Here is a 23,335-nt window from a genome sequence, read left to right as displayed (position 1 = left end):
AAGAGAGGTTAATAAACTTTCCCAAGTTCACATATAAGGTGAGGTAGGAACCAAGTCAAATGCCCACATTTACCTAGCTTGGAAAATTTAAACACTTAATGTAACAAATACTTCACCAATAAAAGAAGAAAAAATGTGATGGTTTTTCATTTAAATGCATACTTAAATATTTAGTAAAAAAAAAATTTTTTTATTTTTAAAAATAATTAGAAATGGAGCTATCATGGCGCAGCAGAAACAAATCTGACTAAGAACCATGAGGTTCCAGGTTCGATCCCTGGCCTTGCTTAGTGGGTTAAGGATCCAGAGTTGCCATGAGCTGTGGTGTAGGTTGCAGACACGGCTCAGATCTGGCCTTGCTGTGGCTGTGATGTATGCCGGCAGTTACAACTCTGATTCGACCCCTAGCCTGGAAACCTCGATATGCTGTGGGTGTGGCCCTAAAAAAGCAAAATAATGATAATGAAATAAAAATAAATTTTAAAATGCTTTAAAAAATTAGAAATGACTACAAATAGAGTGAAATTTTTATAACCTGAAGAAATACATTTACTGTAAGCCTGTAACAAATGCCGTATCAAGTAGTGAACTACAGACTCCCTTAGGTTTTAGTTTTTTATTGAGGTATAATTGACATACAATATTATAATATTTTCAGGTATAAAACATAGTCATTCAACATTTGTATACACTGTGAAATGATCACCACAGTAAGTCTGGTTACCACTCGTCACCATACAAAGTTAACTCAATATAATGGACTATATTTAATATGCTATATTTTTACATTCCCATGACTTAGTTATTTTCTAACTGGAAGTCTATACTTCTTGATTCCACTTTATCCACTTTTGGGCCTCCAACCCCATCCCTTTGGCAACCACAAATCTGTTCTGTTACCTATGAGTCTGAGTTTTGTTTTGTCTGTTTTATTTTTCATATTCCACATATAGGTGAAATCAGATGAAATTTGTTTTTCTCTATTGAAACTTAGCACTCAAAATATATTAATGTCATCACAAATGTTAAGATTTTATCCTTTTTATGGCTCTGTAGTATTCACGTTACCACATACCACATTTTCTTTATCCATTCATCTAATGATGGACACATAGGTTGTTTACACATCCTGGCTCTTCTAAATAATACTAAAATGAACATAGTGGTCCATATAATTTTTCATATTACTTGTTTTGCTCTCCTTGGATATATACGCAGTAGTGGAAGTGCTGTATTATATGGTGGTTCAAGCTTTAATTTTTTGAAAAAAGTCCATACTGTTTTCCTGAGTGACTGCCCCAATTTGGGGTCCCATTAATTGTAAATAATATGACTGTCTAAATGAAAAAAAAGGGGGGGTTTATAGACAAATTATGAGAATTAGTAGAAGAAATCACTCTTTACTAGGTATATAAATAAGAATCAAAATGAAGCATTTTTGCTGTGGGTGTGCCCCCCCCAAAAAACTCAGTATTTTCAAATACTAGTAAAAATGTAATGCAGTGATTAAATATATCATTTACTGTGCTGATTTATGTACATAGATAAATAAATTACCTAAGTAATTTTAGTCAGATAAATTTCTCAATACCTTACAGAGATAGTCATATATACAGCATTTCACTGAAGTACATAAAAGAGTAAATGACTAGAAAATACATTATGGGACACATATAGATTGAAAGTGAGGGGATGGCAAAAGATATTTCATGCCATTGGACAAGACAGGAAAGCAAGAAATTCAATACTCATATCAGACAAGATAGACTTTAAAATGAAGGCCACAAAGAAGGACAAAGAAGGACACCATTTAATGGTTAAAGGATCCATTCAAGAAGAGGATATTATAATCATCAATATATATGCACCCAATAGAGGAGCACCCAGATATCTACAACAAATACTAACAGACATAAAAGGAGAAAGTGATGGGGATACAGTGAATAGTAGGAGACTTTTAAAACCCCACTCACATCAATGGACAGATCCTCTAGTCAGAAAATCAATAAAGCAACAGAGATTCTAAAGGACACAATAGAAAAGTTAGACTTAATTGACATTTTCAGGGCATTATATCCAAAAAAATCAAAATATACATTCTTCTCAAGTGCACATGGAACAATGCTCAACATCACTGATTATTAATGAAATGCAAATCGAAACTACCATGAGATAGCACCTCACACCAGTCAGAATGGTGATCATTAATAAGTCCACAAAGGGAGTTCCCACTGTAGCACAGCACAAATGAATCTGACTAGGAACATTTGAAGGTGAGGTTTAGATCCCTGGCTCCTGTTCAGTGGGTTAAGCATCTGGCATTGCCATGAGCTGTGGTGTAGGTCACAGACATGGCTCGGATCTGGCATTGCTGTGGCTGTGGCATAGGTCAGCAACTACAGCTCCAATTTGACCCCTAGCCTGGGAATCTCCATATGCCCTGGTGTGGCCCTATAAGGACAAAAGAAAAAAAAAAAAAAAAAAAGTAAGTCCACAAATAACAAATGTTGGAGGGGGTGTGGAGAAAAGGGAATACTCCTGCCTTGTTGGTGAGAATGTAAGCTGGTACAACCACTATGGAGATCAGTTTGGAGGTACCTTAGAAATCCATACATAGAACTACCAAGTGACCCAGCAATCCCACTCTTGGGCATATATCCGGAAAAAACTCTCCTTAAAAAAGATACATGCACCCACATGTTCACTGCAGTACTATTCACAATAGCCAAGACATGGAAACAACCCAAATGTCCACTGATAGATAATTGGATTAGGAAGATGTGGCATATATACACAATGGAATATTACTCAGCCATAAAAAAGAACAAAATAATGCCATTTACAGCAACATGGATGGAACTAGAGACTCTCATCCTGAGTGAAATAAGTCAGAAAAAGAAAGACAAATACAATACGATATCACTTACATCTGGAATTTAATATACGGCACAAAGGAAACTTTCCACAGAAAAGAAAGTCATGGACTTGGAGAATAAACTTGTGGTTGTCAAGGGGCAAGGGGAGGGAGTGGGAGGGACTGGGAGCTTGGGGTAAATAGATGCAGACTGTTGCCTTCGGGATCGATTAACAATGGGATCCTGCTGTGTAGCACTGGGAACTCTGTCTATGGTGGAATATGCAATGTAAGAAAAAAGAAAGTATATATGTAAGTGTAACTGGGTCACCATTCTGCACAGTAGAAGAAAAAAAATATATATATAAATAAATTATGAAAAAAGAAAATATATCATAGATAAGAAAATTTAATTTTATAAAAATGTCAATTTTTGCCAAATTAATCAAAGGAATTCTAATCAAAACCCAATCAGTTTCTTGCAGAACAGTTAAACTGATTTGAAAATTCATATGGAATCACAATGTACCAAGAATAATGAGACATTCTAGAGAAAAAAGCAAAATGAGTTGAGGCAGGGCTTGGCTTAGAAGATATAAAATGTTACTTAAAAACTATAAAAGAGAGGGAGAAGCAAGATCATGGGTATGGGGTTGTGGAGTTTACCTCTTCCTACAAATATATCAGTTATACATCCATAAATAGAACAACCCTTACAGGACCATCTACTGAACACTAGCAGAAAATCTCAACCATCAGAAAGGACAAAAGGGATCTCCATGTTATAGGATTTAAAAAAAAAAAAAAAAAAGAGGTTTAGAGGACAATCCTGAGGATAGGACAGTTGTTGGCTTTGTGAGACAGCCTGAAGGAGTGGGAGGACAAAGCACCATAACCAAGAATATTCAGAGAGGTGGCCCGGCTGCCACAAAGGCTAAACAACATTGTTAGGTGGAGTGTGAGGGATGGGGTCAACATTACAACCGCATTCCCCACATAGGTCCCTGTCTCTGCAAGGTCTAGGGGAAGCTCCCACATGTACTGGACTGCCTGAGCTGAACCGTGCCTCTATTAAATCACCACCCCCATCCCACCTGGAACAGGTTTTTGTGTGCCATGATCTTAGCCATGCCCCATCTCCCCACACACATTCATCACCAGTCCACCCACTGTGTACCTGTTGCCTCCGAAGCAATCACCCATCAGCTGGCCCTCTGTACACCTGCTGCCTTGGGAGAAATCACCAGCAGGTTACTCACACATAGAGGTAGTGATGAAACCACAGTTAAGTCCCAGGACCCTGCCACTGCAGGGTAAGAGCTGAAACCTCTCCTCCCAGATATGTGATTTACACCAGATTTACACCTCCACTGCTGACCTCGTAAAGTAAGCACTGGTGTAACATCTGAATGACATGTGTTCCTGCAGGTGAAAAGGGGTCTCGCAATAATAACTATGGGCTTTGTGGGTGGGTTCACATCAGGTTTAGACCAAGCCAGAGTCTGAGCTGATGCCACAGCTCCCACCGTAGGCCCCAAAGCGTAAGTACTACAGCCCTGGGTCCTCACCTTAGTGGATCAGCACTGGTGCCCAGATGAAAACAACACCTAAGACACAACAATAACCAACATACCTATGGTTAAGGTGGGGCCAATAGCAGTACCAACAACAATGTACTTTGTAGGACCCCACAACAGGTGAAAAGTGACACAAAAGAGCACACTCACAGGTAAACAGCTCTAGTGCAGGAATACTTAGTGGTTCCTTCCCCACTGGGAGTGCTAAAATCCCTCTAACCTCATACCACAGATCAGAAACACAGCTCAGAAATAGATCTGGAGGCTTCTACTCCCCCAACTAGGGAGCAAACCTTACCCCCTTACAGGGCTGTGACAACCACAATGCAAAGAGGAGGCCCTGCTCAATATCCAGTGCAGGGACTGGTCACAGCAACCTCAGTCTCATCTCCTATCAAGGGGATCATAGTCAGCATACACTGGGGAAAGGCATGGCAGGTAATCAAACTAAAAATATCCCTCACACCAAAAAAAAATATGAAACCCATACAGGCTGCCTAAAGTTGTACTGAGCTGACAGCCACCTCTAAAAAGATTCCTTAACAAGGCCCTGACCACCAGAGGGACATGACCCAGCTCCACCCACCAGTGGGAATATACCAGTCACTCAATTGAGAAAGCCTCCATAGGCCCCTAAACCAATGTTACCCAGCAGAGGGCAAACACCAGAAGCAAGAGGAACTAAAACCCTGCAGCCTGCAAGAATGATGTCACAAATATAGTAAGATAGAAAAAATAAGATGACAGAGAAATATGTTTCAGACAAAGGAAACAAGTTAAAAACCCCACAAAAACAACTAAGTTAGGAGATAGGCAATCAACTTGAAAAAGAATTCAGAGTAATGAGAGCAAGGATGATCCAAGATATTAGAAAAAGAATAGATGCACAGATTAAGAAGTTAAGAGAGATATTTAACAAAGAGCTGGAAGATTTTAAAAGCAAGCAAAGATGAATAATATAACACCTGAAATGATAAGTACATTAGAAGGAATCAACAAGAGAATGCTGGAGGCAGAAGAATGAACTAGTGAGGTGGAAGACAGAGTAGTTGAAATCACTGCCATGGAAAAGAAAAAAGAATGAAAAGAAATGAGGACAGTCTAGGAGACATCTTGTACAACATCAAATACACTAACATTTGAATCATAGGTGTCTCAGAAGGAGAAGTGGGAGAGAAAGGACCTAAGAAAACGTATGAAGAGATTATAGCTGAAAACGTCCCTAATATGGGAAAGCAAAGATTCAGCCAAGTAGAGGAAGCATTGAGAGTCCCATACAGGATAAACCCAAGAAAAAACATGTCAAGACATATTAATCAAACTGACAAGTTAAATACAAATAAAAAAATTAAAAGCCACAAGGGAAAAGCAACAAATAACATACAAGGAAATCCCCATTAGGTTATCAACTGATTTTTTTCAGCAAAACCTCTATAGGCCAGAAGGGTTGGGAAATATACATTTAAAGTGAAAAAAGAAAAAAAGCTTCAGTCAAGAATACTTTACCCAGAAAGTCTCTCATTCAGATTCTATGGAGAAATCAAAAACACTACATACAGTCAAAACCTAAGATCATTCCGCACCATGAAACCAGCTCTCCAACAAATGCTAAAGGAACTTTTCTAGATTTGGGAGGAAAAAAGGCAACAACTAGGAATAAAAAATTACAAATGGGAAAGCTCACCAGTAAAGGCAAGCATTAAAAAAAAAAAAAAAGGTAGGAAATTCTCCACAGACAAATATGACATTAAAACCAGCAATCATGAGGAGAGGTTGAATGAAAAATATTGAAAAGCATTTGAAATTAAAAGTCCTTCAACTTAAAACAATTATTTGTATATATATGTGTGCGTATGTGTGTGTGTGTGTGTGTGTGTGTGTATATAATATATATAATTTAGGGGAGTTCCCGTCGTGGCGCAGTGGTTAACGAATCCGACTAGGAACCATGAGGTTGCGGGTTCGGTCCCTGCCCTTGCTCCGTGGGTTAACGATCCGGCATTGCCGTGAGCTGTGGTGTAGGTTGCAGGCGCGGCTCGGATCCCGTGTTGCTGTGGCTCTGGCGTAGGCCGGTGGCTACAGCTCCGATTCAACCCCTAGCCTGGGAACCTCCATATGCCGCGGGAGCGGCCCAAGAAATAGCAACAACAACAACAACAAAAGACAAAAATATATATATATATAATTTAATTTAAACTAAATTTAATTTCAAATGTATATATATAGAATATATACATATATACATAGAATGTTATGGCAAAATCTCATGGGAACAACAAACAAAAAATCACAATAGACATAATAATAAAAAAGAAAAAGCAATTCAAACACAGCACCTAAGATAGTTATAAGAAAAAAGAACAAAACAGTAAGAAACAGAAAAACCCAACAATAACAAATCCAAAACAATTAAGAAAATGTTAATAAGAACATACATATCAATCATTACCTTGAATGTAAATGGATTAAATGTGCCAACAAAAAGACAAAGACTGGATGAATGAATAAAAAACCAAGACCTGTTTACAGGAGACACACTTCAGACCTAGAGACACATACAGACTGAAAGTGAGGGGATGGAAGGAGATATTCGATGCAAATGGTAATCAAAAGAAAGCTGGAGTAGCAACACACAAATCAGACAAAACAGACTTTAAAATGAAGAATGTTATAAGAGACTAAAAAGGACACTACATAATGATAAAGGGATCAATCCAAAAAAAAAAAACCATATCAATTGTAAATACAGATGCACCCAACATAGGCGCATCTCATTATATAATGCCATAAAAGAAGAAATCAACACACTAATAGTGGGGGACTTCACCACCCTACTTTCAGCAATGGACATAGTAGTCAGACAGAAAATCAATAAAGAAACTAGGCATTAAATGACACCAAATACCAGATATGCTTAATTGATATTATAGAACATTTCATCCAAAAGCAGCAAAATACACTTTCTTCTCAAGTGCACATGAAACATTCTCCAGGATAGGTCACATTTGGGGCCACAAATCAAACTTAAGTAAATTTAAGAAAATTGAAATCATATCAAGCATTTTTTCTAACCATGTTATGAGACTAGAAATCAACCACAATAAAAAGAAACTGAAAACAAACAAAACAAAAAAAAAAACCAACCCAGAAATACATGGAAGCTAAACAATTTGCTATTAAACAACCAACAGATCACTGAAGAAATCAAAAAGGAAATCAAACAATAAATAGAGAAGTGATTTTAAAAGAAGATACAATGGTCCAAAACCAATAGGATGCAGCAAAAGCAGTTCCCAGAAGGAAGTTTATAATAATACAATCTCATCTTAGGAAATAAGAAAAATCCAAAATCAACAACCTAAACTTACAACTAAAGCAACTGGAGAAAGAACAAACAAAACTCAGAGTTAGAAGAAGGAAAGAAATCATGAAGATCAGAGCAAATTTGAGAGAGGGAGAAAGACAATAATAAAAAAGGTCAAAAACTGGAGTTCCTGTCATGGCGCAGTGGTTAACGAATCCGAGCTAGGAACCATGAGGTTGCGGGTTCGGTCCCTGCCCTTGCTCAGTGGGTTAACGATCCGGCATTGCCGTGAGCTGTGGTGTAGATTGCAGACGCGGCTCGGATCCTGAGTTGCTGTGGCTCTGGTGTAGGCTGGCAGCTACAGCTCCGATTAGACCCCTAGCCTGGGAACCTCCATATGCCAGCGGGAGTGGCTCACATAAAGGCAAAAAAAAAAGACAAAAAAAAGGTCAAAAACTAAAAGCTGGTGCTTTGAAAAGATTAATAAAATTGATAAACCTTTAGCCAGACTCGTCAAGGGAAAGGGCTCAAATCAATAAAATTAGAAATGAAAAAGGAGAAATTACAAATGACAAGACAGAAATACAAAGGATCTTAACAGACTACAAGCAACTATACACCAATAAAATGGACAATCTAAAAGAAATGGACAAATTCTTAGAAAGGTACAATCTTCCAGTACTGAACCTGGAATAGAAAATATTAATAGACCAATCAGAGGTCCTAAAATTGAAACTATGATATGAAAGCTTCCAAAAATCAAAAGTCCAGGGCCAGATGGCTTCACAGGTGAATTTTATCCAACATTTAAACAGTTAATACCTATCCTTCTGAAATTCTTCCAAAAGATTGCAGAGGAAGTAATATTCTTAATTCATTCTATGAAGCCAACATCAACCTGATACCAAAACCAGGCAAAGTGAGCACCAAAAAAAGAAAATTACATGGACGAATATAGACACAAAAATTATCAACAAAATATTAGCAAACCAAATCCAACAATACATTAAAAGGATTATATACCATGATCAAGTGGTATTTATCCCAGGGATGCAATAATTTTTCCATATACACAAATCAACCAGTGTTACATACCACATCAACAAACTGAATAAAAACATGGTAATTTTAATAGATGCATAAAAAGCCTTTGACAAAATTCAATACCCAGTTTTCATAAAAACTCTCCAGAAAGTGGGCATAGAGAACCTACCTCAACATAATAAAGGATATATATAACAAACCCACAACTGCCATCATTCTCAACTGTGAAAAGCTGAAAGCTTTTCTACTAAGATCAAGAACAAGACAAGGATGTCCACTCTTGCAAATTTTACTCAACATAATTTTGGAAGTCTTAGCCACAGCAATCAAAGAAGAAAAAGAAATAAAAGGAATCCAAATTGGAAAAGAAGTAGTAAAACTCTTATTGTTTGCACAAGAAATGATACTATGTATAGAAAATTCTAAAGATACTACCATAAAATACCAGAGCTCTTCGATGAATCTGACAAAGTTCCAGGATACTAAATTAATATACAAAAATACCTTGCATTCCTATACACTAATAATGAAAGATCAGAAAGAGAAATTAAGGAGACAACCACATTTACATTGCATCAAAAAGAATACTAGGAATAGACCCACCTAAGATACAATAAATCTAAACTCTGAAAACTTATAAGACACTAATGAAGGCAACAGAAGATGATACAAACAGATGGAAAGATATACCATGGTCTTGGGTTGGAAGAATCAACATTGTCAAAATGGCTATACTACATGAGGCAATCTATAGATTCAGCACAATCCGTATCAAGTTACAAATGACTTTGTTCACAGAACTAGAGCAAAAAATTTTTAATTTTTTAGGAAAAACAAAAGACTTGGAATAGCCAAAGCAATCTTGAGAAAGAAAAATGAAGCTGGAGGAATCAGGGTCCCAGACTTCAGGTCTTTACTACAAAGCTACAGAAATCAACACAATACTGGACTGGCACAAAAACAGACATATAGATCAGTGGAACAGGATAGAAAGCACAGAAATAAAGCCACACAACTATGGTCGATTAATCTATGACAAAAAAGGCAAGAATATACAATGGAGAAAAGACAGCCTCTTCAATAAGTGGTGCAAAAGAGGCAAGAATATACAATGGAGAAGAGAGTCTCTTCTATAAGTGGTTCTGGCAAACCAGGATAGCCACATGTAAAAGAATGAAATTAGAACATTCTCTAACACCATACACAAAAATAAACTCAAAACTGACTAAAGACCTAAAGATAATACTGGATACTATAGAACTCTTAGAGGAAAACACACACAGAACACTCTTTGACATATATTGCAGCAACACCTTTTTGACCCACCTGCTACAGTAATGAAAATAAAAATGAAAATAAACAAATGGGAATAATTAAGCTTAAAACTTTTGCACAGCAAAGGAAATTATAAACAAAAGGAAAAGACAACCCACAGAATTGGAGAAAATCTTTGCAAACCAGGTGACCAACAAGAGATAAATTTCCAAAATATACAAACATCTCAGAGAGAATTATACCAAAAAAACAAGCACTCCAATTAATAAACGGTCATAAGACTTAAACATACATTTCTCCAAAGAAGACAGATGGCCAAAAAGCACATGAAAAGATGCTCAACATCACTAATTATTAGAGAAATTTAAATCAAAACTACAAAGAAGTATCACTTCACACCAGTCAGAATGGCCATCATTAAAAATCTACAAATGGTGTTCCCATTGTGTTTCAGTGGGTTAAGACCCCAACATACTATCCCTGAAGATGTGAGCTCAATCCCTGGCTTCTCTCAGTGGGTTTAAGGATCTGGCATTGCTGTAAGCTGTGACATAGGTCACAAATGTGGCTGGGGCATGGAATTGCTATGGCTGTGGAGCAGGCTCCAGCCACAGCTCTGATTCAACCCTGAACCTGAGAGCTTCCATATGCTGCAGGTACAGCCATGAAAAAGGAAAAAGAAGAAAGTCTACATATAATAAATGCCTGTGAGGGTATGGAGGAAAGTGAAAACTCCTTCAATGTTTGTGGGAGTGTAAGTTGGTACAACCACTATGGAGAAGAGCATCGAGGTTTGATCCTGCAATCCCACTCCTGGGCATATATCCTGAGAAATCCATAACTGGAAAAGATCCATGTACCAAAATGTCAATTGCAGCACTATTTACAATAGCCAAGACATGGAAGCATCCTTAATGTCCATCAACAGAGGACTGGATAAAGAAAATGTGGTAGTACAATGGAATATTACTAGGCCATAAAAAGGAATGAAATGATGCTATTTGCAGCAATATGGATGGAACTAGAAATTATCATACTAAGTGAAGACAGAGAAAGACAAATGTCATACAAGATCACTAATATGTGGAATCTAATAAAAATGATACAAAAGAATTTTCAAAACAGAATCCCGCTCAAAGATTTTTGAAACCAGATTTATGGTTACCAAAGGGGAAACATGGGGCAGCGGAGAGGAATACATTAGGGTGTTGTCATTGACATATACACACTACAATACATAAAATAGATAGGTTAACAAGGACCTACCATATAGCACAGCATAATCTATTCAATTCTGTGTAGTAACCTATATGGGAAAATAATCTTTAGAGGAATGTATATATGGATATATGTACATGTATAACTGATTTAATTTGTTGTACAACTGAAACTAACACAACTTTGTAAGTTGACTATACTCTCATTAAAAAGCTCCCTTAGAAAACACCCATTATATAAAGTAGATAAAATTATACTAAGATAAATAAACCTGAGGTTTTAAAACAACAACAAAACCCCAGACTATTAAGATGGTGGTTATCAGGGGCTGGGAGTGGGGGAATTGGGAGTTTTTTTTTTTTTTTGTCTTTTTTTTGTTGTTGTTGTTGTTGCTGCTATTTCTTGGGCCGCTCCCGCGGCATATGGAGATTCCCAGGCTAGGGGTTGAATCCGAGCTGTAGCCACTGGCCTATGCCAGAGCCACAGCAACACGGGATCCGAGCTGCGTCTGCAACCTACACCACAGCTCACGGCAACGCGGGATCGTTAAACCCACTGAGCAAGGGCAGGGACCGAACCCGCAACCTCATGGTTCCTAGTCGGATTCGTTAACCACTGCGCCACGACGGGAACTCAGGGGAGATGTTTTTAAGGCAACAGACTTGGAATAAGGGGATAGCTAAGTCCTGGGCAGCCAATGTATAGCATACTAATAACTGCTAATAATACTATATTACAACTTCAAAGTTGCTAAGAGATTAGATATTCGTTGTTGTTACCACAAAAAGAAATGATAATTATGTGCCATGATAGAGATATTAGCTCTCTATCTACTATGGTGGTAATCAAATTACAATATATAAATGTATGAAACTAACATATTACACACCTAAACTTGGACAATGTTACATGTATACCTTAATAAAAAGTTACAAATTATTTAAAAGAACTAATAATTCAAGCCATTTTACATTGATGTGATAAATACACTGAACGGAATAGTGCAGGGGTCGTAAACTACAGCCTTTGTGCAAAATAGAGTCTGATGGCTGTCTTTGAATAAAAACTTTTTTGAAACACAACCATACTCATTTATTGGTTGTTGTTCTACCTGCTAAATGGCAGAGCTGAATAGTCAGTCATAAAAGGGCTTAAAAGGCTGCAAAATCCTATAACTTTTCTTATCTATTACATTAATGGAAAAATTTTGCTGACCCCCTAGATTAGAAAACCTAGAAAAACACTATGTATATACAAAAACATGATGGTGGTAAGTGGGAAAAATGGTATTGCAGTAAGTAGGGAAAAAAATATATTTTTCAATGATTAACTTTCAGACCTTTTTCCCATAGGTCACATGTTAAACACAAATATCTAATTTAAAGACCTACAATTTTTAATAGAAGGAAATCTTCATGAAACCAGAATAAGAAAGAATTCCAAACAAGGCTTAAAAATCACAAACCATAAATGAATAGATTTTGTTGAAATTTTTGATATTAAAATTAGTTACCATGAAAATGACAAGAGCCTTTGCACATGCTGTCCATGGAACCTGGAATTGTCTTCTCTCCCAAATATCTAAATGGGTAATTTCTATTTCATATCAGGTTCCCTCTGAAGAAAACACCAAGACATATATTTCAGAGAAACTAGTATACTTGGGACGCAGTCTCAAGAAGAACAAGTGGATGAATTCTTTGAATAGGAAAGTGAAGAAAATCAATTCAGGTTGTGTAAGCCCTTGGCCTCTTGGGAGTGGGTGGGGTGAGTGAGGCTCTGCGAGACTGTGGATCAAAGAAGCTGGGACATTATCCACCTATTATCTTATCCATCATTATATCATTACCTGAAGATTACTTCTGGGACGTTATGTCCCTAGTACCTCTGGATAACCCTCCTGTAGACCAAGCACACTCCTGTGGTCAGAGAATACCCACATGTGCGAGTCCCGATTGCTTCAGTAAGAAGCCAGCAGATGTACTTGAGTGTTAAGTGCTGAGGGAATATGCACGAGGCAACCTCACCTGGGTCTCTGTACAAATACCAGCTCATCATAGTAGCTTTGCCTGACCACCCCATATGAAACAGCATCCAGTTTCACAGTCACTACCTTCCTAATCTATCTGTTTAGCATCTTCCCCATTTCTCATTAGAAGGCAGGTTTCACAAAGACAGAGGTTGTTTCATAAACTGCTGTTATTCAGCACTTGTAATAATGTTTGACACATGCAGGTGTTCAATTATTTTTTGAGAATAAATGCATGAATCAGATTCCACTTCATAAACATAAGAATGAAAAAGGTAAAATCTGAGAATACCAAGTATTGTAAAGAGATCATATAAAGGAAATTCTTGGGAGTTTCCGTCATGACTCAGTGGTTAAGGAATCTGACTGGGAACCATGAGGTTGCAGGTCCAATCCCTGGCCTCGCTCAGTGGGTTAAGGACCCAGCGTTGCCATGAGCTGTGGTGTAGGTCACAGACGTGGCTTGGATCCCGTGTTGCTGTGGCTCTGGCGTAGGCCAGTGGCTACAGCTCCAATTCAACCCCTGGCCTGGAAACCTCCATATGCCACAGGAGCGGCCCAAGAAACAGCAAAAAGACAAAAAAAAAAAAAAAAAAGGAAATTCTTATACAACGATGGTGAAAACATATACTGCTGTAAAATTTCAAGGCTAATTTGGTAATACTAAGTACTGTAAGTACACTTGCTCTAAGACCCAATTACACTATGACATAATAAAAACCCCACCGTGGTTTATAACTTACAGTAACTTCCATCCATGTGTAGAAGACAATATAAGAATACTCATAGCAGAGAAACATCATTAGCCTATTATACGTTCAAATTCCTTTTACAAAAAATGAGCACTCTAGATAGAGCCTCAAATTTACAGATTCTGCTTTCTTTTCCACCTAACTGAAATAGGTATCAATATAAGACTGATGACTTAAATTTTTAAATGACTTCAGCATTCGTAACGCACTGTTTCACCTGATCTTCAGGACAATCTAGTCACCGTTAATGCTAAGGACAGAGTGGCAGGCAAAACCTAGCTCATATTGTCAGGGTGTTTATACTACAAGGGATCTAATATAGGGGAGATATTAGAATTCCATTGTACAGGTAAGGAAATGCAATCTCAGAAAGATGAAATGCATTGTCCAATGATAGGACCAATATATGGCATAGTCAGAATTTAAACACACTTTCAGTCTAAACCTATCCACACTCTTCTCATAATTGTAAACTAGCCATATTTTTAATGACAAAATAAATCCCTCAAAGTAATTAAAGTAATTAAAATTAAATGTAATGAAATTATTTAGAAATGCTGGTGGTTTCTATATAACTAAGGCCGACTCAGAATAAGAAACATCTCTTTTTACAGCTTATGAGAAACCTTAGAGGTATTTGTGAAAAATAAAGAAATAGAAAGCCAATTTTTCCATTTATAAAACTAAGAACACATATGAAAGTATTCCATACCCTAAAATATATTTTTTCTGGCAATATTTATGCAATATAATTTCCTTTTTTCCTTTAAGTGATTTTTTTCAAACAATTGCCATTTTTTTTAAAAATTGAAGTTTAATTAAAAATAATTCCACTAGTAAAGAAAATAGGTGAAACCGTTTCTTCTTTTAATCTGTTTAATTCTAAATGTGAGGAATAGTGTTATTTTGTTGTAAAGGTCACTCAAGGATTAAAGGCTGGAGCTGAAATTCAAAGATTTCTTCCAAGTCTGACTCTAAATTGTAATTACGTCTTTCTGAAGGCCTTGTACAAGGTCTTTCCTACAATCGTTAGTCCAAGATATCACCGCTGGAAATACTGCCTTGCATTTAATGCCACACAATGTAGTTGCTTTATTAGTACTCTTCAAGAAGGATCACTTGGCATTTCTAGAAGGTTTTGAGTTTTATCATCCTCTAGATGTTAAATGCAGTATGTTGAAGCTACTTACTTCCACTGAAATAGAGAAGCAAGAGTGGAGGGTAAATGGCGAAGTAGAAAAATAAAATGATTCTTTGGATGTCAAAAAGCTTATTTGGAGTTGGGTCCATAATCTTCCCCCAACTAGTGCTGTGGCTTTGGATAACCTTACCTAAATTTACAGTCCTCTATTTTCTCACTTGTAAATTAATATAATAATATCTACCCTGCTTTCAAGAGAGGTTTGCTACTAGAAGAGCTAATATATACAAATTTATTTTTAATTCATATAAAGCTCCCACTAAACACTGAAATTGTATTTATAATAAAACGGAAAGTTTAACTCAAATGACTTCTTGTAAATTTTAAATAAGTTAATGTGTGTGAAAATTCTGTCATTCATTTATGAAAAAACATTTGTTTCATCAATAAATACAACTGAGAATCTGTAATAGGTCAGGTCTTATATTAGATACTCAAAATATATAAACAGTAAAGTATGGTTTCTTAAATGCAAAGTTGGCCATGGGAGAGATACAAAGAAGCAGATAATCAAAACAGTTTGCTAAATGCACTGTGGCTCTACAAGCACTTACAACCGCAAGACTTCTTATAAGAGGCAATATTTGAGATGGATGTTTAGAAAAGAAGAGGTTTGGCAGGCATAGAAATAAAGAAAACTAGGTCACTTTCAGAGAAGTATATATGCAAAAAGGTATGTGGTAAGAGAGATGTTGAGAGATGTGGTATCTTCTAAAGAAAGCACAGCAGTTTAGTGGAGGAAAAAGGAAAACGCAGTATAAAGGAATAAGCAGACTAGTTTGTGAATCATCTTATATGTCACGCAAAGAATTTGGAACTTTATCTTGAAGTGATGCATTGTTACTGAACAATTATAAAGAAAGAAATGAATATTAGATCTGTATTTTCAGTAATCGTACTCTCTACATAGCAGAAAGCTGCCCAGGAAAAAAATCTGGAATTTTAAACTGGAGTAGTCTTTATTGCTACTCCAATAAACGAAGTACAACATAATGAAGTTCTAAAGCAAGGTATTAGCATTGAAAGTAAAGAGAAGTAAGATTGTAGAACAATCATGAAGGAAAATCAATAGGTACTAATTGGATTGAGGAAAGGGACGAGTCGAGGATGGTATAAAATCAACAATAAAAACATAAATGAGTACGCTTGAACCTAGCTTAAAAAAAAAAATCAACCATGTTTAATTTATTCATCATTTAAAACCTAAATGCAACTTGGGAGTTCCCACTGTGGCGCAACATGTTAAAGATCCAGCATTATCTCTGTGGTTGCACAGGTTCAATCCTGGGTCTGGTGCAGTGTGATAAGGATCCAGTGTTGCCACAGCTATGATCTAGGTCGCAACTGCCACTTTGATTCAATCCCTGGCCCAGGGATTGCCATGGGTGCAGCCAAAAAACAAAACAAAAAAAAGGAAATACAGCTAAAAATATTGTAATAACGATGCACTTGGGTTCCAGTGATAACTTCTACTTCTTTGTCACTAGAGATTAGTTTATCCCTATTCATGAAAATCTTCCTGCCCTGATCCTACTATATCCAGCTTAGTTGTTATACTTTTATTGTCCTAGTCTACCTCATTCCTAACCTTTTTATACTATCTTGTGACTTCTAAAGATTTATTCACTAGAATTTTTTAACCTTCTATTACAAATATCTAAATATGGTTAAAAACACAGATGTTCTTTTTTGCAAAGAAATATTTCTTAAAAATATCAATTCTGCCACACTATTCAAGAAATGACACCTCTGCTACCCATGTAATCAGATTTGTTCTCTACCTCTCTGACATATAGTACCTCCTTGGAAGGGGTTTTATTTTGCATCCTGAGTCATGGCAGAAAAATAATTTCCAGTTTAAGCTGGCCTTTAAAAATCTCTGCCACAGCATAAGCATTCTAAGCATCACAATTTAGTCAATGATGTGATTTCAAATGTTCTCCACAGATGCATCCTCTTGGACTATTAGAACAGATTCACACAGTAAGTCAAGGTAGCAGTATTATTAATATTATTTTATTATGATTACTTTCTGACACAGAAATACTTTACCTAATCAAAAATACTAAGTATGTTTACTATTCCATTGTTAACTTTTTTCAATACAGCTTAGTGGCTTGATAAAATGATGAGCACACAGTGTATGATAAATATGTAATATAAATAAATTGATGTCAATGTTGCAAAAACATTTTTATTCAAGCAATTCACTGTGTATCCACATGACAAAACACAGACCTAACTTTAAAATCTCAGAAACATTTGACAGTCCTGAGTTCTTACCGATAGATAATAACTCTGTTGTCTTAAGCAGTGTTCAGAGAATCAAAGGCTGGCCTGGCAAATAATAAAGAACAAAGACAGCTCTGGGGTGAGGCAGCAGCAAGAATAACATCAATCTGTAATTCCTGCACTGTGTACCATTGTCCTTCTTCGACACAGTCACTGCCACTGGATACCACTCAAGTACTCCACACTGCTATTGCAGGCTATCCCCAAATTTTATTTACTCCCTCCTCACTGTTTCACTCACTCAATTTTTAAGGGGAAAGGAAATAAGGAAAATCCTCTGGGAAGAATTTGATTGGTTGAATACAGTTCCCTTCCAGGATTTCTCCTCTCAGGCTCTCTTGTGGGAGGTGAGGCATTGCAATATCCCACCACTATCCACAGTAGAAATTACTCCAAAAACAAGAAGGGGATAGTATTTTAGGGTGTAAGGAGATAGTATGCTAGGAGATAGTAGTTATAGGCTGTCCTATAATGTGTACAGAGCACAGGTGAAGTTATAGGAAATTCACAGGATTTTAAACCATCACTACAGCTTCTTACTTTTATTATACCGCTTCGCTCAGTGGTTTATATTAAGGTATGTATGTTTTCTCAAGTGGGTTCCTTCAGGCCAGGGAAGATACATAGATTCTTTAAAAAGTGATTTTAATTATATTAACTAGTATTAATTAACAATAAATATGAGGGAATAAGACTCAACCATAAAGAATGCAATTCTGCCATTTGCAGCAAAATGGATGGACTTCACATTAAGCTTTGTGAAGTAAATCAGACAGAAAAAGACATATACTCTACGATATTATTTACATGTGGAATTTGAAAAATAATCCAAATGAATGTACATACAAAACAGAAAAAGACTCACAGATATAGAAAGCAAACTAGTGGTTACCAAAAGAGAGAAGGAAGTTGGAAAGGGCAAATTAGGGGAATGAGATTAAGAGATACAAAGTACTATGTATAAAATAGATGAGCATAGCACACAGTATGTATTGCATAGCACACAGAATGATAGCCCTTAGTTTGCAATAACTTGTAGTGGAATATAATCTGTAAGAAAACTAATTACTGTATTATGTACCCAAAACTAATATAGTACTGTAAGTCAACTATACATCGATAATTTTTTTTAAATCCTCTTTTTCCTATGTCTGATAACATAATATGTTCCCCAATTCATGTCAGAATTCACATATATGTGACTTTAAGATTTTTTTTGACATTTCCTAATTATTTTTTAAAATCCCACAATGGTAACTCCTAATCAAAGGGCGCTTAATGAAATTAAACAATGGTTTTATTTTACTTATTCCAAATAATTTATATTCCAAGATGTCTTAGGATCAAAAACTTCCAGAATCTCAATATTCCAACCCCATGTTAGAATTTAACCTAATCATCATTTGCTCCTTAACACCAAAAACCTGAGGCTTTAGTCCTTTGGGTCAAACAATGTTCCTATCAGGGCCTTTAGTTGTCTTTTTGTTTTTGTTTTTAATAGAAATGCATTACGTTTACCTCTCTAGTAACCCTTCTTATAAACTACTTTGTATTTCGGTCTGTATAAAAATAAAAAGTAGGACTTAAACCCTACTTGAGAGCTCAAAGTTCAGTCAAAAACTCAATTATATAAATTGGAAAACAAATGCCAGTGAAAAGAAAGCTAACCACTCAATGTCCCTTAACTCAGGTAGGGGCTAAGGATTGGGGGGAGCTGTAAATAAGGAGAGAAAAAAAGCTTTGCTGTAGCATTTGGTGGAAGATAAATAGGTTTCACATTCAGTCCTGCCTTAATAAGGACCATCATCTACCTTCCATCCTAAATATATATGTAGCCATTATGTGAACCATTGATCTACAAGTATGCTTTATACTCTCTAGGTGGCCTCACTTCACAAAGGCCCCATTCCTCTCATTTGTGTGGATATAGATTTGTACTGCTGAGCAAACAAAACAAGGCAGAAAGCAAGCAATCAATGAACCCTGGGGGGAGGGTTTAAAACACCAACAACTGATGATGCCTAAGCATTGGAGGGTTGGAGGGTTTATTTCTATGAATGCACACTTCAATTTAAAAAAGATCTTTGGAAAAGTGGTTTTAGAGGGAACCTAAGATAGGGCACTTTTTTGTTTTTTTATTTTGTTCAGTTTTAATACTGGTTTCTTTGGAGTCTATGGATATATCTCGGGAGCAGCTTCCAGGAATGAGAGCAAAGGGGGTTAGACTCAGGGGTCCCGGTCATCTTACTTTTAATCATGTCATTTCTTATATTTGCAGAACACATTGTTCTTCCACTTAAATGAGGAATGGATTCCTCTTCTAAGAAACTGTTTTTAAAAACCACTGATCTAGTTCCAATGAATACTTCATTTTACCACTGAGCAAGAAGAGATCAAATGGGTTAAGTTAGTAGACCAAGGACCATAGCTGGTATTAATAGAGCTGGGATTAAAATCTTATTCTCCTCTCCTAGCCTGTGTGTCTACCATCAGGTCAAGTTGATTTTTTATTCAATTCATTAGGTTCCAGTCATTCCATTCCTGACAGTCAACCAAAGTACTCCTAGCATACAAAGTTTGGAAAGGAATGTTGAACTCTGAGTAATTTAAAATAATCCAAAAAAAAATTAAAAAGTGCTAACTAGAATTATTCATAATTTGTAAAAGATACATAGACATGTATGAAACTCCTGTTAAAATAAGCAGCCAGTGACTTTGGTTACACTTTAGGGAGACCTCTACCAAGAAAGAATATTATCTAAGAATAATGGCTAAGTAAAAGGAAAGTGTTTTGATGGAGTAAAGAGCATACTAAGAGACAATCATGTTAAGTGCACTGATGGAAGGAAACTATCAGCAACTGATTGATATAAGTGTGTGCAGATGATATTGACAGACACTTCGGAATACAAGACATGATTCATGTAATGGACTATCTTATCATTGTAAGAATGCTAGTGGATGAGGGAATAGTAAGCTCTCAGAATGCTTTGTTTGTCTACAGGTTAATACCTGAGGTCTTGCTGCATAAGAAAAAGCTTAAGTGAGATTTTGTAAACAGTTATGTCCTTGCTATACCCATAAGGACCATGAGCCATTCATTTGCCAATGGAGAGGGCAGTTTATGCCTCTGCCGTCCCTAAATGGCATGTATATTTTACTATAAGCTCTTGCCAGTCTGGTTGGTCTTAATAACTGATTCACCTCTGAGCACAAGCAACCATATAACTCAATTTTGGCCCCCAGGCTTCATCCTTCATCCTGTTTTCAGGTCACATTTGCTTTATTTAAAGCAGCTGTGTTGAATCAGCTCAAACTCAAAGCATTCAATGAAATTCTTAAGCATGTGACGACAGCTTCACATAAATATCTCTGACTCAAAGCTTTCATATAAAGTGTCATACAGACACAAACAGATTTAATCAGGAAAATGTTCAGAAGCACTGCTCAAGTAGGTAACAGTTGTCTGTGCTCCGAATTAACACTGTAGGGCCTTCTGAAAAAGGTCAAATCTAGCAAAGCCATAGAGTTTTAACGTGGATCTTCTTTTTCTAAGGTAAATTATTATAAGCTAAAAAAATAATTCTGGCTAATATTTTCAAAATTAGGAAACTGGGAGTTCCCTTGTAGTGCAGTGGGTTAAGGATCTGGTGTTGTCACTGCAGCAGCTCAGGGTGCTACGGTCATGTGGGTTCAAGCCCTAACCTGGGTACTTCCGCATGCCTCAGGCACAGCCAAAAAAATTACATTAAAAATAAATAAGCAAATAAATAAATAAATGTAAAAATAAGGAACCTAACTGTGAGCCTCCCATTTTTCTTTCATTATAACTATGCAAAATCCAACTACCAATCTAAAAAATAACTGGGGGAAGAAAAAGAACACATCTGCTGGCCTTTGAGAATATTCTAGTAGTGTAATACATTGCAATTGTTTGAATTATTAACATCTTCTTGTCCTGAGAATATAAATTGAAAAGCACTGTCATGAAACGAAGTTGAAAAAAACGTAACACTGAAGAGCTACATAACACTGACTTTTTTAGACAAAGCAGTGGGGATTATTACCCCTCTGATCACTGGGGCATCAGCATTAGCAACATGACGGTGACACAGCCAAAAAGCAAACTCTAACAGAGTAGAAGGCAGACTCCGAGTACCGGGCTAACAAGTAATTTAGTAGGAGCCAAGAAGAAGAACAGCATCCAGGGACAGTGATAAATTTGAAATACGTCTAAAAGACAGAGATAAGAGGGGACTTTGTGGTCTTTGCACTTTGTTATTGATCTGCTTGCTAGGCTATTTAATGTGTCTGGTAATAATACATTATTTCCCAGCTTCAGACTTAAAAAGTGATAGTAAAAATTAATAAAGACTATTTTTCTCCTTTCTTGTGCGTTTTTACTATACTGCATTTGTCATGGGAATAGTAAGAAGTTACACACATTAAATAGCCCTCTTATGAGCTATGATGATTAGTAATTTGAGCATCAGCAAAAGGGTATAGATAATCCCAACAATTTAGCAGTGAGTTTTAATACACTCTGTTGAATTCTAAGCATCCTCGGCTGCAGAATTTGTGGAATGAAGATAGGCTTTGGAGTCAGACAGACCAAACTTAGGCAAGTTATTTAACATCATTGGACTCATCTTAAGATGCAAATTATAAGATAGAATTCAAAGGGTCACTGGGAACATTGCAGAGAAAGTTCTCAACAAGTACCTGATGCTCACAAAATGATAGCTATCGTTATTAATTAGAGAAGCAGATCATCAAGAGCAAATATGTACAGATCATTGTCCTAAATCCTAGCTGTGCGTTAAGAATCACTTGTGGAACTATTTTAAACTGAAGACACCAAACTCCATCTCAAAAGATATTTATTCAGTAGGCATAGTGTAGCTGTCTCTATTTTTAAAGAACTCCATGGGTGATCACTATGTTCAGCCAGACCTTACAGTTACCCTTATGAAAAGATTTTCCAAAGTCAAAGAAGAACTCAAAATTTTACAAGTGAAGAAGACTTGAATAAAGAACTCTTCTGCCTTCTTGCTGCCATCCACCACTGTATATATACACCACATAGAAAAGGGTGCAGATATACAAATACATGCTGACTATGATTCCACAACTGATGTACAGTTCCATCAGGCAAAGGAGATTTTTCTAAGTGGAAGATAAATGTGTGAGCCAACAATCAGCCAACTGAACCAGTTTATATCCATTTAACTCTGAGCACTGCTAGCTCTGTTTGGACTGCAGTCCAAGATACAAAAACAGGAGCCTGAACTCAGACCATCTGGTCTGTGCTTTTTGCCTTGGATTCAAGAACCATAAAATACGATAGGCTTACATTACTCGTGCATCCCCATACAACATGGCCTCTTTCCACCAGCCCCACCCTTGCATTATGTTTCAGAACAGCACCTGGAGCCTAACCAAGTTCACAACCATGAGCGCAGTAAATAGAAGCCAAAGTTGAAATTAATCCAAATGTGCATCAATATTAAGCTAAATTCCACCATGTCTCTCAGACTGCAACGATGGAAGATATCAGAGCTGAGTGCAGGATGGTGGATCAAGCACAGAACTCAGAGCAACTGAGATCAACCCTAGGATTTAAATCCAAATCAAGAGGTATACAAACAGATTAGACGAGCATTTAGGTTTTTCTTCTGTGTATTCTTTTTCCACATGAAATGAAGAAAACATTTCAATGCATTAAATATTACTCTCTTTGGAAGCTGTTAGTAACTGCATTTGATTAAAACACTACCATAGGGAGTTCC

The sequence above is a fragment of the Phacochoerus africanus genome, chromosome 11 (genome assembly GCF_016906955.1).
Source record: "Phacochoerus africanus isolate WHEZ1 chromosome 11, ROS_Pafr_v1, whole genome shotgun sequence".
NCBI lineage: Eukaryota > Metazoa > Chordata > Mammalia > Artiodactyla > Suidae > Phacochoerus > Phacochoerus africanus.
The sequence above is the reverse complement of the archived record's forward strand: the minus strand, read 5'-3'. Positions refer to the sequence as shown.